The following is an 18,791-nucleotide window of genomic DNA, read 5'->3' as shown; positions in this document are numbered from 1 at the left end:
CAAAATAAGTCAACTTTCATTTGTTTGACTCTTCTGGTATTATTACGATTAACCTCCACACCCCCAAACCTTGTTAGCATGCTTTAAAGATGCCGTGTCCTGGCCAGTGTGATGTGATCTTAGCACACTGCTAGTAATGGAAGAGTTGCAACACATTGGACAAACTGTATAGATACGGTGTTGGTACTTTGGCAATATGGACAGTTGCTAGAGCTTACACATCATGGCAACTTACTGCATATGTGCAATATTATTTTGGTACATTTGTATTGTATTATTTCTATCTTCAAGTTTAAAATATCTTTGAATCGACATCTCGTGAACACAGGGGCTTGAAGGGAAGAATTGTACTTCAAAAGATGCGTGATTCTTTTGGCAGAGACGCAACACCTTTGAAAGATGCACTTCCACATGAAGTTCGACACCTCTGTGACAGGAAATGATGAGCGACACAGCGGCTAAATCGGTCACATGACTTTTGCTTAAAGTGATGCGCGCAGTGTCACGAGGTTTCACTCTATGAGCCAGACACATGCAGATGAATCGGGGCTGCCAGGCCAACCTCTACCAGCAGCCACATATCACATTAAATAACTATTAAAAAAAAACAAAAAAAATGTTGACAGGCCTAGTAAAATATATGCCCATCACGTCTCCAACAGATACATAAGGCTCTAAAAATATTAGATATAAAACAGCCATAGTCTCCAGCTCACTTGTGATTTTAGTGATATGTGCAAGTACTATAGAAATGAATATGTAAATGTCAATATGATTCATAGATCTATGGATGTGCTTTCCGCATTGTTTCTTTGATCTGGGCTGGACATGTGCTTCCCACCCACATTGTGCAGCTCAAACCAGCACTGTCTTCCTGTTGCCGTAGTGTCCAGTCTTCCTGTCATACAGTTTGTGTGTGCGTGTGTGCATGTGTGTGTTTCTTTTGAGGATGTGATGTGGCGTCACTCATGACAAGTGCGCCTGAGGCGGCTGTGTGAAGAAGCAATTGAGAGCCAAAATAAGTATCTTAAGTTGCATTTAATTTGACCAAAGGGATGAAGTGCAATAAGTACAGCCATTGGCACTGTGCGAACCATCTGTGAATTTGCCTCGTGTGACAAGAGTTGAAGAAGGTTGCAGCACACTGTGTAACAATAGCTGTGTTTGCTATCATTGGGGGGTTAAAAAATGTCATGTTTATAATCTAGAAAATAACCCATTTAATAAGATGGAGACCCACTGCTTTTAGTAAAAAGTGGCTAATGCATGTACAAATCCGTTTTTACGGCACAATTTTGCAATTGTAGATTTTAATCAGGTGTGTTTTGTAGTCTGTAAACTACGGTTAGTGGATGTGAATAGGAAATTAGCCAGCTACTGAGCTTTAAATATAGTTTATGAATTATGAAAACTCTGCTAGTCATGCACGGATGATTTTTTGGGAGGAAGTGGGGACACTGGTGAAATGCAAGGACAGAAGCGTTTTAAAAGGACGAGTATGGATGGTGGCCGACTGGTGAGCACGATGGCCTCACAGTGAGAGACAGCATCAGGCGCCATCCTGTGTGGAGTTTGCATGTTCTCCCCGTGCTTGCGTGGGTTTCCTCCAGGTACTCTGGTCTCCTCCCACATTCCAAAAACATCCATGGCAGGCCGATTGAACACTCTAAATTGCCCCTAGGAATGAGTGTGAGCGCTGATGGTTGTTCGTCTCTGTGTGCCCAGCAATTGGCTGGCAACCAGTTCAGGGTGTCCCCCGCCTATTGCCCGAAGATAGCTGGGATAGGCGACCCTAGTGAGGAGAAGCGGTACAGAGGATGGATGGATGGATGGATGAGTATGGATGGGGACGCAGGGAGGGAGGATGACAGAAGGGTGCCCAGGTCACGGACGCAGGATCGACCAGCAAAATAGGGTTAAGTGCCTAGCTCTGCAGGTAGAGTGGACGAAAGAGGAGCGTTGCATGTCTGAAAGTATGAGAGCCTGAAATCTTGCTTGTTTCTAGGTAGCCAAATACTCATTTCCCACCATAATTTTCAAATAAGTTCTTTAAAAATGAAACATTTTCTGGAGTTTTTTTCTTCCTTTTATCACTCATAGTTGAGCTATACGTCTGATAAAAATTACAGTTCTCTCTCAACTTTTTAAGTGGGAGAACTTGCACAATTGGTGGCTGACTAAATACGTTTTTGCCCCATAGGTAGTTTTTTTTTTTTTACTTTTTTCTTAAAAAAAAAAAAAAAACATTTTCCCGAGACATACTTTGTACTTTACATACCAAAACCAAAACAAATGATTCAAAACATCACTCACTATTAGCTACGCTTCACTGGCCGTCTAGCGAATTCCAACAAATTATTATGAAACTGACATTATCACAACAAACTACAGCGTGATGGCGTTTGTTATTCAAGGACGAATAAATTTGTCATTAGCAGAGAATTGTCTGTGCTTGCACTTGAATGGGCGGAATTTGTTCGATTCAAACTAGCAGCAATTCGGATGAGCATATAGTCGTTCGCTTTCAACCAACTTTGAACTCTTCTGTACGCATCCGTGATTGTTTCTCACCACTGATATTGTAACGTGTAATATGGTGAGGAAGCTAGCAAAGAACATGTGTGTTGGATAGCAAAAGGAGCAAAGACTTGTAGATTTCTACAGGTACTTGTTTGAAAGGTAGCCAAAACAATAAACTCATCTTTACCACACATCACTTGAGAGAGAACAGACAGGGTCCATGAGAAAAAATGTTGTGAAAAGGTCAAGGAGGAGTAACCTATTGACGTAACAAATTAAAGCGGTGCCGTTGTGTGCCGTGGTACCATACTACCATAATAATAATAATAATAATAATAATATTCCCTTTATTAGTCCCACAATGGGGAAATTCGAGATTCGAACCCAGGCCTCCTGGGGAGACTGGGTCCTGAACGCGGCGCCTTAGACCACTCGGCCATCCTGGCAGCCAAAAAAAGATTTCATATACTAGGCGCGCCGCACTACAAGGCGCTAGCTCGCGCTAGTTCAACTGCCTCGCGCTAGCTCAGCTGCTCGCATTGGCTCGGCTGCTCGCGTTAGCTGATGCCAGCTCACCAGAACTCAATCCCCTAAGAGATTGTTGCCATAGGTATCACCGCATTTCAATGACAGATGTCATGAAACTATTAGGAATCATTGCCAATAACAATGACTCTAACCAATATAAGGTGTCTTGGCATTAGTCTGTCCTTATAATGACTGTTATAAGGAATATGAAAATTATGAAAATTAGCAGCAATCAGGGCCAAGTCAAGTTGATTGTATTAAGCAAAGGTTGGACTCCTCTGCTCGCTTCCCGAGCAACACATTTCACCGGTGCCCCCGATGGAAGCGGCGTGTTGTCAAACAGGTCATAATAATTTATTTTATTGAAGTATTTTTGCTCGTTTTCAACCAATTTGGGAAATGTGACCCAAGATTTTTTTTGGTTTTTTAAATATGCGGAACACCACATGTTCCGGACGAAATGAGGTCACTTTCAGAAATTTGCGTAACAAATTACGGACAATCCAGAATAGTTGGCAGCTCTGACAATCTCTCTCAGCTCTCTCATGATTGAGAGAGAACATGGAAAGCACTGACTGCAGAGACTTGAAAAGACGTGAATGGAGGGTTGTTGGACGCTAATGCATAGCGACATGCTTATGGGCTGAATGGGCCACCGAGGGAATTCCCTTCTGAGGATCGGCGCCTCAACGGGCCCGGCTTGACCTGAATGAGAGGCGGTCACATGGTTCCCCCCGAGCCAACGCAAGCCACTGCGGAGATAAAGGGCCTTTTGTCACACGCTCTGCCATCCTGGCTTTTAGTCAGCACGACGCACTGACTACTTGACAAACTCATTGTAACGGACACTAAGGGGCAGGCAGAAGGAAGAAGACGACGGCGAGGAGTCTCGTGCCCGTGGAAAACGTCTCCCCCCGGAAAGCGACATGTGAGCGAAGTGGGTGCCAACCACAACGGTGCATCGTATGAAAACACTCAACGACTATTAATCCAATTATGTTGATGGTCCATAAATGCTTTTGAGAGGTCCAAATGCTCTACGAAAGCAGACTGATTTTAGTACAATACAATAAAACTTTATTGATACAGCACATTTCACAACAGCTGGAACTGTAACAAAGCACTTTCTCTATTGCTGTAATATAATTTAGCAAGAAATTAGAACGCAAACTAAAAAAATGTGGTAAACGCATTTTTTACATAATTGTTTTAATCAAAGCAAGCATGTGAAATAGATGATTTTTCTTGATTGACTGATTCCAAATCTGCCACTAGCACATCAGGTTTACATCACAACAATATCATAATACAGTAATACCCCGGTTATCGCGGTTAATGGGGACCGAGACCACCCGCGAAAACTGAAAATCCGCGAAGTAGCGGCGCACCTTAAAAAAAAAAAAAAAAAAAAAATACTTATATATATATATATATATATATATATATATATATATATATATATAGGTGCGAAGTAGTGGCGCACCTTCAAAAATGCTTAAAAAAAAAAAAAATATATATATATATATATATATATATATATATATTTATATATATATATATTTCTAATGGTAGGAAAGGTGGCATTCTTCATTTATTTATTTATTCATTCATAACTGACAGCCTCCCGCTCCGCTCCTGCCCGGGCGGAAGAGGTGCTCCTATTCGGCTTAACTGTGACACACGCCCGCCCTCCTCCTCCGGAGCTTCCATTCGGTTAAACTTAGGGGCCGCTTGGAACCGCCCGTGCTCAGGGAAGGTGCTCCTCTACGGCTTAACTGCCACGCACGCCGGCCGGAACTCTGGTACAGTCCGAACCGCGCGAAACGTCGCCACCAATCGTGTCCGGGGGAACTTGCTCTTCTTCGTCCACTCTCCTCTTCGGCGCACGCCGGCCGTCTAACCGCTCCAGCGCCCCCTCGTGCCGCTCGGCGAAACTACAATGCCCCCGAATATTTTTTAGACCCGCGAAGCACTGAAGCCGCGAAAGGTGAACCGCGAAGTAGCGGGGTATTACTGTAATAGAATATATGTAATATATTTAATAAAATTTATAAACAAAGGGTTAGTCGCAGCAACGGGTGGATTGTTTTACCGAAATCTAAGCTGTAAATTCCAATAAACGGTCAAATCTGTAATTGCGAAAAATTGTATTGGTCAAACTTAAAAACAAACAAAAAAATCTCAAAAACCGATGTGACGATGACATTTAAAAAAAAAAAAAGTTTATAGCCATCTGTGATTATAACCATTGTTGTGTTTCATCAAAATGAGAATTAGCAAATCTAGAAAACAATCATCAATTGTTTTGCTGATTTTCTAAAGGACGTTATGGACCAAACCAATAAATGAATGATAATCTAATTAAGTTTTAGCATTTTCTGTTGGTGTCGCTTTAGACTGGAAAGCAACAAAAATCTGATTTTATGTATTACTGCAAAGCGGGGGCCTTGGATACCTGGACCCTACGTCTTCTTCAGGAGCTACAGGTACGGATGACCCCCAGCCACCAAATTCGCAAAACTGGAATCGGACAATGCTAATTGTCAGTCAAGCAGTCTGACATCTATAAGTGTTACTTTCACCGTTTCTCTTTCTCAGTCAGCATTGGCAAGCAGCTGCCACAAAGACACCACCGAAAATGATCAACTAACTTGAACGCTCCAGACTTTTAGCACGGTTTTCACTTGTGGGTGTTTAGGCTCCATGAGAGGCAATATGGTTCGATTATGGCCAGACACACAAGTGAGCTTTCTTATGAGACGAGAGCACAGCCGCAGTTATTTGGGCAGGCGGACTATTCCAGAGTTTGGCTTTTCTCATATAAAACAACTTGAGACCAAGAAAGGGCAACATGCTTTATCCATTATCTGAAAAATTAGCTGAGGGCTAAATCAATAAGGATCCAAATCAATAGCTGCACCTTGCGTGCAGACAGAAGACGCACCTTTGCGTCAGCAGCAGCGGGTTCATTTGAACGGGTGGTGCCTGGCACGAAATGGCACGCATCATCCCAAATTCAGGCTGCAAATCACACTTGCGGCGTACAAATGCCCATTGACGCTGCGACACTTTAATGGACGCTAATGTGCGCACAGAGAGAAGCCCCAGCGCACTCCTCCCCCCTCTGGCCGTCCCTGCGTCTTTCGAGAGATGTGCAAGGGACTACGGCTTTGTCAATAAAGCTTCAGAAGCACCTTTTGTCTTGCTTGCTTTGCATCTTCAACTCAGTCTGAACCATTTTGACAAGTGGTCGTTGCCGTTGGCTGTGTGCAACACACACTGAAGCTTTCAGGTGCTTTGACCGCCATACAATATGTCCTATATCAGCCTTTTCATAATGTTTGGAAACAATAGACGATAGACAATAGACACCAGGATACTTCCAGGTGGCCAAAAAAAAAACATTGACTACCAGTTGACATGAACAGTCCAACCTGGTGTCGTTTTGATCCAAGCTGTGATGCCCATGTAAGAAGCGCAACTGGATCCCTGTATTCATTGTAATATACGCTAAATTTAAATAATTACACATACTGTACAGACAAACAGACGGATTCATAAATTATTTTCAAAAGTCCCTCTTTGAATAGTGTTGAGTGACAAAATATTGACAGATGAATTTTTGGGGGTTTCGGTTTTAAGTTTCAAGTTGACTAAAAGATGAAATTACGATGTGGTTTCTCGCATGGATTCAGCCTGGATAATATGACTTAGAGAAGCTCGCTGCAACAGCAGCCTCGAGACCCGAAGGCATTTGCAAAAGAACTTGAGGGGTGAATGATCCATTTCAGTGTGGGTGTCTGTGCAGTGTGAGTGAACGGGCTCTTAGAAATGTGATAGCCAATCAGATCTCGAGTTGGTGATAGTAAAGCTTTCTCGCAACTCTAAACGCTGAAGGTGCGAACGTGTCCTGTGATTCGATAATCACTTGTTAGTGGGCACCGCTATGCAGAATCAACAAATCGACACCAGACACCCAGCGGCCGCTCGAAAAACTGGAATATATTCTTGTTTTTTTAAACCACAATGGCCGAAGGAGGAAAAAGTGTGGATTTGATTGCAATTATACTTGCAAGGCCATTTTCAAGGTATTTTGTTGGATGCTAATTGTGAAGGAAATTAAGCTAAAGTAATGTTAATTAATTTCCTTTGGTTATATAAAAAATAAATCTAAAAATGTACACAGTTCATTGACAGATTCATCCATTTCAATTATTAAAATACAGAATGTGAAATGCTATGCCACCATTTTGTTTAGGTCTACCAAATCCTGTTCATCTACATGATTTAAGTTTCCTTTTCATATATTTTGTCACATTGTGTTGTGAAGGCTATAAATTGATGCTTAACTTCCCACGATACTCTTCTGGTGAGTCATATTGATAATAAAGGGTAGCCATCTCACCAAACCTAGATGAGTCTAAGTGTCATTTCTTTAGCTTTGGACTTTTGAGTACCACTAAGGTTGCAACACATACTTTTACGTCATGAGTTTACAGTGCGTTTTTTAACCCAATTTTTTCCCCACATAGCATGCTGCCCCGTGGTTGGAATTAATTTTAATTTGTACTTTTTTTTCTCCATCTGGTCCCGTTCAATAACATACATGATTAATCTAACAGCATTTGGTTCAATACCTAAGGTAAGTATTCATGTTTTTTGCAGCATTAGTTCTCCTGAGAATGTCTTCTACGCGAAAGGAAATTTGGTACTGCATGAAATTCTTCACTGAATCGGAACTCGAAGTAAATCGAAAATGGAGCCTTTGTGACGCGATTGGATTTTGCAGATCTGAATCAATACCCCACCCTACTCTGAATATTTGAGTGAAAAATAAGTTTGAACAGGCCCAATTGGTTCAGCATCTGCCAGGTATGTGGTGGCCCGACACAGCATCATATACTAGCCCCTTGGTCATCGGGCCACCGTTCATGTCGGAGTCTGCCAAAGGGAAATCGTGACCCAAAAATTGCTGTGTTTGAGGCGTGCCGCCAGATTCTTTTTCCCAGAAAAATTGAGATTAATACAGCAGAGCCAGTGGGTGAGGAAGAAAAGAAAAAAGTGGATGGATGGATGTGTGGATCAGATGTGCTAACCGCTTTACGAAGTGCCACCATGAACACTTGTAATTCCATCTCGAGTGGCGAGTTGATTAAGAAATGACAAGTTTTTGGGGACATGGGCGATCGTAAAAGTGTTCAGGCTTCAATCTGTTTGCCACTCTAAAACTAAACATAAAAAAAGAGAAGTTTGTGTGTATTTCAAAACAACCACATAGCATTGCCTTTGGAATCTCTGCTAACACACAATGCACAATATCATAGCCAGGCTAACAAGGAGTATTGTTGTTACAGTATAATAACACTTCGAGTGACGGATATTTGACACACAGACACACGCACACCCACGCGCACCCGCACACACAAAATATCACTATACTCACAGGCATATATTCTTCATCCTCTGTGAAAAACCACGAGTATTAATGTGGCTTACTGAGGACTGACTGACTAGTGCGGAACGATATTGGAAAAACATGCAATGTGGTTGTTGACATACAGCGGTATCGATAATATTGCGACATTTAACGTGTCTTGAGAAATTATATTTTTATTATCTCGTGAAAGAATTTTTTTTCATGCGGCAAAATAAGCAAGTGCGATGTACTCTGAGACAATTAATTGGAATTCCCTTGTCCAACTATTAGATAAAAGCATACAATTCCAGAAGAAAATTATTGCATGTCTTTGCGATATGCATGTTGCATCGGACATTATTGGGATATCAATAATTTTTCCATACAATGGGCAACCCCTTTGACAACTTGTATATCCTGATGTTTGCATTAGTCTGCCTACTGGTGGCCAAAGGTGCACACACAAGAAGAAGAAGCAAAATGTCCTTTGAATCTGTTTAAAGCTCTAAAATATTTCGAATCAGTCATTAGTGTTATGTTTTTATAAAGAACAATATTGCAGGGTGTTACTTTCCTCATTAAGAAACACATTTTTGTCATTTTCTTTGGGAGTCTGGAATGGATTTCTAGCATTGAAGATTATTTGAGATAAGAGACTTGAGTTACGAGCGTGCCACGGATCAAATTAAACAAATCCCTTAAGGCATTACACTATAATTCAGAGCATATTTTTATCAACACTGATGCATTAAATTTAGTGTGTAAAAGAAATGAAGGCTGAAGAAAGTCCCAGTGAATTTTTTGCCTGCGGTCCTTGGAAGTAAAAGTTTGGACAAGGACATGCACAGTCACGTTATCCGAACAGAAACCAACATCCTCTCCCACAACCCAGTAGTCAAGGAACAACAACTTATGCTACAGAATTGTAAGTCAAAAGATGTTTGCCCCAGAGGCTTACTAAGCACCTTGTGGGAGACACTTGGTGGCGAAGAGAAAGTGGCTTTTGAATAAAGTTCCTCAGTCCATCAATTATCCAAGCCGCTTCTCCTCACAAGGGTCGTAGGCGTGCTGGAGCCTATCCCAGCTGGCTTTGGGCTGTAGGCGGGGTACACCCTGGACTGGTTGGCAGCCAATCGCAGAGTATAAAGACACTACATGTGAAATAATAACTGTTATTTAGCATATTATATCAGGAATATAGGGGGGCCTGGACCGTTTTAAGAGTGTTGGGTCCCTTTATCACTGACTCTGGCAGGACCTGCACCAAATTTCATAGCTCTTATAGCCCGTCTATGATGAGATGAGATTGTGAGCTGATGTACGAAGTTATGGCAGCACCACATTTATGCGTTTGCCAGCTGAACCAGCACATTTGCTGTGGAGACCGAGGTGGACAGGAACATTATCTTCCGTGCCGTCTCCTTTATATGAATACTCGGTAAGCAGTGAATGCTGACACAATTGTGACCCGAGTTCTTCCAAAACATGAAAGCTATCCGTGATCACAGCCGATTGTCTTATGTCATCTCAAGGCGTTCAGCAGTCATTCTGCCTCATACATGTTCGGCATCATTTAAGCATTTCTAGTGAGGAGAAGCGGTACAGAAGATGGATGGAAGCCTGCAGTGATACTTCTCCAAGCAAACATCACCAGAATTTTCCAAAGTGGACAGAACTTCGGAAGCACAAGCTGCTTGCTCTCAGGCAGAAAAGTAGACACATTTGTTCCCAAAATGAATGAAGCACTCCAATCAACTTGCTTGGAACATACATAGCACAGGCTAAAAAGCAATACAAAGAAGCGGAGTTTGTCAAAACATCCAAAAGAGATAGTGATGAGTGAGAGGACAGGATTGGGGCATTTTATATGCGCCATAAATATGATATACTGAATGGGAATGACTCTTTGCAGTAACGCAATAAAAATGGTGCCGCTTAGCCTCTGACTGTTTGGCCACCCATGCACTAAACATTTACAGCTAAAAATGTTAAGGCCACAGTATCACTTCAATTTAAGTTGCTCCCTCATTTATAAACATGTCAGGAATGCTGATAAAAGTTGAAAAGTTGACTGTACAATCATCTTAATTACCTTAAAGAAGTCAATCTGTAAACTAATGATGGTTATTGTAAGAGCAGCTGCTTGCTGGAGCAATATGCCGCGATTTAGGTATGATCCGATTAGTCAAAAAATGGCAACTACAGTTGGCGATTCGTCGAGTAGCAAAATAATGGTTTGAGGCAGCCCTAGTGAATGCTTTCACTTGTTTCGCACCTTTCCACCAATTAAGGCCCTCACAGAGCTGTCACATCTACCTATTGATCAGATACCATTAGGCGCAACTCGGGGTTCAGTACCTTGCTCAAGGATACTTTGACTTGGTCAAAATGGACGGGAATCGAACCCACAACCTCGAGGCTGGGAAACGACCACTCTACTACTGAGCCACACCGCCCCGAAACAATTTCAAGTGTTGATTCAGTTCACAACTCAAATTGAAAAGGAGAACTGCCTTTCATAAGATTGCTTTATTAGCCTTTATTTTATATAAAGCCTCACCTATCAGAACAAAACATTTCATACATGTAATAAATTTGATATGGGTTATTGCAACATAAGATTCAGTTATTGCATGTTTGTCCCCACAAAAAAAGAAAAGAAAAAACAAATGGGAAGAGGACTGCAAAAAAAAAAAAAAAAAAAGTTGCATGTGGGAAATGAGTTGCCATACGGGTGTTTTCAGATATGAGCGACTTGCAAGTCGGCGGGGTAGCGCCAATATTTGGAGATGCTAATGCTGGTGGTGCAGGCGCCTTTGATGTGTAAGCATGTTAACACCTCAGAGAGGGGAGGGGTGGCAGGTTTAAGGGCCGGGGGTGGAAACCTGATAACGGGTTGATAAGGAAGGAAGAGCTCAGCTTTAAAGTGCGGCCATGCATGCACAACACACACACACACACACTCGCACACCCGAAAATTGTTATCCACAGGAGGCTCGGCAGACCTGTCTGCCCCCATCCCGCTAACTTCACAAGGAGAACCGTGATGCCCTGGACCTTTCTTGACTCTGGATTATTACAGGTTGTTTTCTTTATTTCTATTTGACAAGATTGCAGTTGCAATCAACAACTGGTGGGAGGAACGACTGGATTATTTTTATGATGGAACGTTGTAAGGCCCGACCGATAAATCGTCTGGCTGATTAATGTATTTTCCGGACTATATAAACCGCTACTTTTTTCCTAGATTATGAACTATGCGGCTAATACAAAGGTGTGACTTTCCTGTGGATTTTTCTTTCGCCGGTAGGGGCACTCTATAGTTCAGAAAATACGCTAAATTAAACCTCGATTTTTTTTTTCTCTTGGGTCTGTTCTGTTTTAATTAGCAAAGTTGTTGCCGTGTTAAAAGGCACTGTTTTAACAATCAGTTTATGTACCTTTATGTGCATTCACAGTACAAAATTGTTCTGTACATGCAGTAAACAACAATTTTTTTTTCCAACATAGGAAACTGTGGCTCATAGCCTAGTGCGGCTTGTGTTTTTTATTTATTTTTTCCCCGAAAGAGTTGCTGCGGCTTATGTGCAGGTGGGCCTTATAGTCGGGAAAATACTGTATATTGGCCGATATATTAAGCTTCTCATTGTGACTTTAAAAAAAAACAAAAAGCAAAAACAAAAGCAAAGAGTCGGTCAAGGCGGAAGAGCGAAAAGTTTTCCCTCCTCCCGCATCTGCAGTTGTGCACAGCAGCCGCCAAAAAGGCAATGCAGCGCACGGCACATCTGGGAGCAATTAGCCGCCGACACAAGCGACAAGCGCCAGGCAATAAAGTCACCCACTCGACTTGCGCTGATGTCATGCGGTACGAGTTGGACCAGCCGTGTCAAATTGCGCCATCAGGAGAGATCCCCTCTCTCACAGGCGTTTGCCTGGGACAAACAAAAAAACAACTGCCGTTTGTGCGTGTAAACGTTCACTTAGTCAGCTTAGCAACGTGACAACATAAACATATTTTGATGGAACGTCACACAAACAATTTAGATTGAGTAAATGAAAATAAGACTCCTCATTAGGCTTAAAGGAGGCTTTGTCATTTGGAAGCCCGTTGGTTGTTTGTCTTCAATGAGCCACGCCCATCTCGGGTTCATCTGCGAACCAAAGTGCGTTCAGTTTTGCTGGTTATGTTGCACCCGATTTAGTATTGCAACAATGGTTGGGCTCGCAAATGAACCGTGCCATGTGGGATTGAACGAATTATCGTTATATATATTGTTTTGTATTTATTATCTTTTAGCAAGCTGCAATATTGTGTTGTGAAGACATATTTATTTCTTTATTTTCATCCTGCTAAAATATGTGTTCCTTTTTTACTTGATTTGGTATGGTGCATTTCATGAGCGCAGGAGAAAGAGAGAGGTGAATTAGAGAGAATAAAGGTTCATGGATGAATAAAGGCGAAACCATGTACTGTCCTGCCGTGTCGGTTCTTTTTAGCACCGAATTCGCAAGAAGAAATACACAGAACTAAAAGCCGCCATACCACAGACTCAGAAGACAAGGTAGAACAACTTTTAAGGGTTACATAATCTCCCAACAAAACGCCATCTCCTTCCTCGCTCGCCAAGCTCACCAGTCAGAAGCGGCATGCGACTCATGACAGGTCATGCACACCAATCAGGCGCACCGAGGCACAAGTTACGAGTTGTGTTTTCTAGCTGGCGCAGCTAAACATTATGCTCCCGTGGTGGCGATGATCTCCTCTTTAACTACTCCTCGCTTCAATGGCAGCAAATAAGCTACAGTATTACACTTTTAATAAGCATCATTATCGTATTATCATTAATGTAATATAGCAGTAGAAATTTTAATGCATTTTCCGGGTGAGGGAATTTCCGTTTGACAGAGGTTCGTAGGTGGGAATACTTACTGTGTATAAAACAAACAATCAATCTCAATTTTAAAAGATCTATTATCATCAAATTAAATCAGCCATCTGATTAATAACTAATCCCGTAAATCTTTTATCACTGGGCTCGATTTAAGCGAAAGTGGAATATTTTACAGCGGCGCTGGCAAGTATTCTTTCCCCAGCCTTAATTGGACGACGTCAGTCTTTCTGGTCTTTGTTCAGACGACGACGACGAGCACATTTGGCTCGGGATCGGGCTCAGAGGCGACACGTCATTGAATTGGACAAAAGGCTGCACGGATAATTCAGCGGGGATGTTCTCGTTCGCTCGCTCGCATCGGAATTTCCGACTTGGGCCAAGAAAAGCCCAACTATTGTTTAAAACATTAACCTTGGCTTAAAACCCTAACTTGAAAACCTAACTCAGTTTTTAACTCCCTAATTTGAACCCCGAACTTGCCCTCAATCCAGAACCTTGAAACCCTAACCTAACCTGGTCTGCACACTTTAATATTAGAAACATGACAACATTTCCTGTCAAAATGCTGAGTCTGGTTGGATTGGCCACTTTGACTTCAGAACCTAGATCAGTGTCGAACATTTTTCCTCAGAGGGCCGCCGCATACAGAAAAGTGCCACTTTGATTTTTAACTCTTGGAGAATTACCCACAGTCTCCTTTTCAAAAGATGAAAAGCAAGAAGCGATTTGTGCATTTTTAGCTGGTTAACGACTGGATTTGGAAATTGTGTGATGTAAAAGCTTGCTCCACTCGTGGACATTTTCATTCATTGCTGTGATTGGTCAAAACAAAAACACACCTGCATTGAAATCAGACGAATGCACCACTAACTATCAGTGACTATTATAATATTCAACTCTAAATCTCATCACTACAGTATAACAGTTCACAATCATTTATCCAACAAGATACGAATATAAAACTAAATAAAATACAACATACTCACCAGAGATGCTTATTATTGAGAGACATTGCTAGCAATGTAGTTGTTGTTAAAACTGTGAACGTGGTGAATACATCCGTTACCCAGATGAAACAAGCAAGAAGCGACAAGCTCATAATCTCCTGGTTGTCTTTTCTTTTCTTTTTTTGAGGGGGGGGGGGTCGGAAACCCTAATCAAACCTTGTTGAAAAGGCTTTTTGTTATTTTCTGTTTGCGTCTGCTGTCTGCAGCCACGTCAGCATTGCACATGATAATATGTTCCGTGCCTTACCTGCCTAAAGAAGAGTTCAAAAAATGAATACGGACCCCGAGTGGCGTGTGGTGGTCTTTCATAAAAAGTAGAATGGGTTCCCAGGCCTTCTTTTTTGCTTTAAGGAGAGAAAGAAGTCGTTTGTATTTGAAAGCTAAACATGAAATGTGGAGTTCCTTTTTGCACGAGCAACTAACTTGTGCAATTAAGCGGACTTCCTTCTTTTCACTCTTCCTCTGTGACCAAAATGTCACGTTTATTGTATGACTGAACGGCGTGCTCCTTAACTGCTGTCTGCCACTTCGATACTGGCATTTTGCGACCCGCTTTTACAATATAATTCATTCTCATCAATAATCATAAATAAAGATAAATATGTGATGTTGAAAACAGCCTTTGAAAACATACGGCTATGATTCTTTTCAACACGACGACTATTTTTGGCCCATCATGAAACTGATGATGAACATGACAAGTGCATTAAGACAACCATTTTTTCTCTCGCCACTATGCTCTGGCTTGAAAGACGCATTTGAGGCCCTGACCTTTGTTTAAAACCCGACTTTGAAACCCTAACCCTCATCTGAATCCTGACTTTGAAACCAGAACCTTCGCTTGAAACTCTAATTTTACAGTCGGTTGTTTTTTCTAAATCAGATTATGGCAAATTCTCCAAGGAAATTAAAATCAATTTGAATAAATGGGATGTACTTTGCTCGCTCTCCTGGGAAGGACTGAATGTATAAGAACAAATGTTCTTCCAAGCCTCCCTATTTTTATACCTCAGTCTGCATTTAAAACGGAAGTCAAAAATGTTCCTTACAATTACAGGTTATATGCAGCATCCCTCGTCTAAACAAAATATTCTGATAATTATTACTTTTATGGACTATGAATTAAGCAGCAAAATCTCTCCGTTTTTATTCATCTCGGGGCGGCCATTTTGCCACTTGCTGTCGACAGAAAAGGACTACGTTTAACATGCAGTCAATAACCCTTTCCAAACTCAAATATTATCAATATTTGGGTTTTGAGAGGCTATGTAAACACCCACGAAACTCTGAATATGATCATATATTTTTTTTTTAAACAGAATTAGCCGACTGAGTTGCTCCTTTTCTAACGCAAATATTCGGTCATATGAACGCACATCGTAATACCTCCATTGAGCGCAACAGTGGTTTGTGTTCTGCGCGAGCTCTAGTCGCAAGTAATCTTAATCTTGTGCAACCCTCCAACAATACACAAGCAGAGATAAACATAAATAAACTCAGACAGAGCATAGAACCACACTATTTTATTAGTGTGGTGAAAGATATGAATTTGTCTTTTATTGATGGTAGAAAGTAAGAAACAGAAATGACACTATCCGCGTCATCGATGTCTGTGTGTCCCGATTTAGATCAAGATATTTCAATTGATCACAAAAACCATGTCGACGGCAGTAACTATCTGCTCATGTATGGAAATGAGTTATTACAAATGTTTCAGAGACAGGAATTTTAACTTTAACACGAATATTGACTGCATATAATAATATTCTTTGACATCACAGTTACTCACGGCTCAGGTAACGACAATCACGACAAGAACTCGTGATTGGTCATTAGCTGAGCTCTGAGCATCTGTGATGTCAATTTCATTCGTCAGCAAACTAGCCTCCCCCTCAGATGGACAAAAATGGGTGGATTTTGTGGCTCAATTCACATTTTACGAATGCAATATTAATCAGAATGCCGCATTAATACTTGTAAGGATGAATACAATATCAATTTTTTTTTTTTTACCTGACTTCACGAGTCTATTCAATATCAAAATGTATTTGGGATACCAAAAGGTCAAGGGTTCTCCTGTAATTCCCGATGTCTGGTAAAGAAAACGGAAGGCTGGGACTCGATAATAGCAACCTATTATTGGGTGGCCAAAATAAAAGCAGTAGCGGTCTGGATAAATCGGGATTCAGAGACACAGTGGGAGAAATCTGAGGAACATTCATTAACAAGTATTTTCCTCTTAATTATTCCACTGCTGAAAAAAAAATCATCAAATTACAAATTTACATCTTAAAAACACCGTAGACTCAAAACAAGGTCCAGAAACAACCTCGAGCCATGTCCATATGTGATAATATGGAATTCCTTCCATCTCAAGAGAACAGAGGCTTTGATAGATGAGCAAAGAAAAAACTCATCACAGCAACTTAGTTGTTTGAAGGAAATGCAACTAAAACATTTGACCTTTCCATAACTAAAGTACTAACAAATTTAACCTACCCTCAAGTGACTATTACAGTGCTTACAAATAAGAAATTTTATAAGAAAACATCAAGGATTGGGATCATATCAGAATGCAACCAACATAAATAGAAAATCATTTCATTCATTTGACTGAGAATGAAATGGTAAAGAAAAGCAAGTGTCCTTGTTGTTTCAAATACTGCTGAGGCATATGTCAAACAACACAACTCATAATAATGGGAAATGGAACTGAATGTGACAATGGATGATGATACCTGGGGAGATGGGGGGGGGCAACTGCGGAAGGAGATTGGTTGGAAAGCTAAGATTTTTTTGAGGACTTTATGTGTGATAAAAACCCACATTTTTGGAGCTGCCGCATCATATATTTTTGGATTGATGTTAAAGAAATAAAAGAAAATATTATTGAATTGACCTGCCATTTGATCCTTTAATATTATGATTGGATTTACTTTCTGATGGTTTGTCCCATGATCTTTTTTTTTTTTTTGCCCCAGCTCCTCCTACTGACTGCAAGAAAAATGATAACACTTAACTGGCTGAAACCTGAAACCACCTACAGTTGTACAATGGATTAATAAGAGATATACAGTATACCAAACAATATACTCAATGGAACAATTGGCAGCACAACTACAGCTGAAGACTCCTATCTTTGAAAGAAGATGGAGACCAGTCTTGGACCTTGTTGGATATGAGATACAGATGATCTCTTGGGTAAGGTATGTCTTCAGATTTCTCTTTGTATTACATTATATAATTGTAATATTGTTTCATATCGTAAAAAGGAAAAAAAACTAAATTACCACCCAAATTTGAAACTGTATCCTGTTTTGATAGCCTCTCCCTGTCTTCTTCTAACCTTTTTTTTTTTGCTCGGTATTGATTTTGAACGATTCCAAAATAATTACAAGTGAGGGGCAATTAGGGGCATTCTGCTTTAAATAGTTATCTGACCATCCTACATAATGAGTGGCAGCTGCCGTCCATGCAAAGGAAAAAGAAAGAGGAAAAAAAGAGAGGGGAAATGGAGCCCAAGACCCCGAACGCCGGGCCGGGCCGGGGGCTCCAATAAGCAGGCAGGCCCTCCCATTCTCAATCCCAAACTACACCGCCCTTGCTCGGCCTGCTGGTTTGCGACAGGCGGCAGCCAAACCAATCCAAGCAAGCAAAGCAAAGCCTTCTCCGCAGTCCAGCCCGACTTGAACCATCACCACCACCACCACCACCGCCGCCCAGCCTTTCTTCATGCTCAGCCCCGTTAACGACATTAGGACAAACGCGCTTACCTCATTTTCTTGGAGGTCCTCGACGCCGGTTTGGCTGAAATGGAGAATCTCCTTTTGCTGTTGCTGCTGGGCTCATTTCTCCTCCTCCTTGACGCTCCTCTGTGGCGTGTTTGGGTTGAGGAAAAGTGATGTCATTGCGTGATTCTGCTCTACCCGCCCCCCATTTTTTTCTCCACGCTGTCCTTTTGCTGCCAAATACAACTCCAGTACATACTTGTGCAAACGCTTCTTCAAGCTTTCATCATCTTTTTCGTGTCCTTCTGACACGTCTCCCATTTTATTTAGCACTTGCTTGTTCTGGACGTGCACAGCTGCATGTAAGGCGCTACTTACCACTGAAAAAAAATGACGACCCGACTCTGATTAGATACTGTGTTAGGTACATGACTTATTTTTAGTATGCCGAGCTTTTGATTTATTCGAAAAACTACTGCAAAATTTCAAATATTTTCAATGAATTATTCGCAGAAAATGACCAACAAAAAATGTCCCGCTTGTTAAGACGTCATTAGAATAATGCAGACTTGCATATTCGCGGCTCACTACCACGGGTGCAACACTCAATTGATCATTAATCTATCAACAACTTGTATATTCTAAAGTTTGTCAACTTTTATGGTAATTGGTTTTTCAGACTTATTAAACGTGACATTCT

The 18,791-nt window shown here is 41.2% G+C and overlaps 1 protein-coding gene across 2 annotated transcripts in view; it reads right to left on the bottom strand.

The window, feature by feature from the left end:
• Window positions 1-18,384, bottom strand: part of nckap5l (NCK-associated protein 5-like) — a 38,519-nt gene extending 20,135 nt beyond the window's left edge. For both annotated transcript variants that reach the window (XM_088289363.1, XM_088289366.1), the window contains exon 1: window positions 18,137-18,384. The gene's annotated coding sequence lies outside the window, so the exon portion shown is untranslated. The remainder of the gene's footprint in view (window positions 1-18,136) is intronic.
• Window positions 18,385-18,791: the final 407 nt, after the last annotated feature.

The sequence above is a fragment of the Idiotropiscis lumnitzeri genome, chromosome 3 (assembly GCF_059441095.1).
Source record: "Idiotropiscis lumnitzeri isolate Australia: NSW breed Sydney's pygmy pipehorse chromosome 3, RoL_Ilum_1.0, whole genome shotgun sequence".
In the NCBI taxonomy this organism is placed as follows: Eukaryota; Metazoa; Chordata; class Actinopteri; order Syngnathiformes; family Syngnathidae; genus Idiotropiscis; species Idiotropiscis lumnitzeri.
The sequence above is the reverse complement of the archived record's forward strand: the minus strand, read 5'-3'. Positions and strand labels throughout refer to the sequence as shown.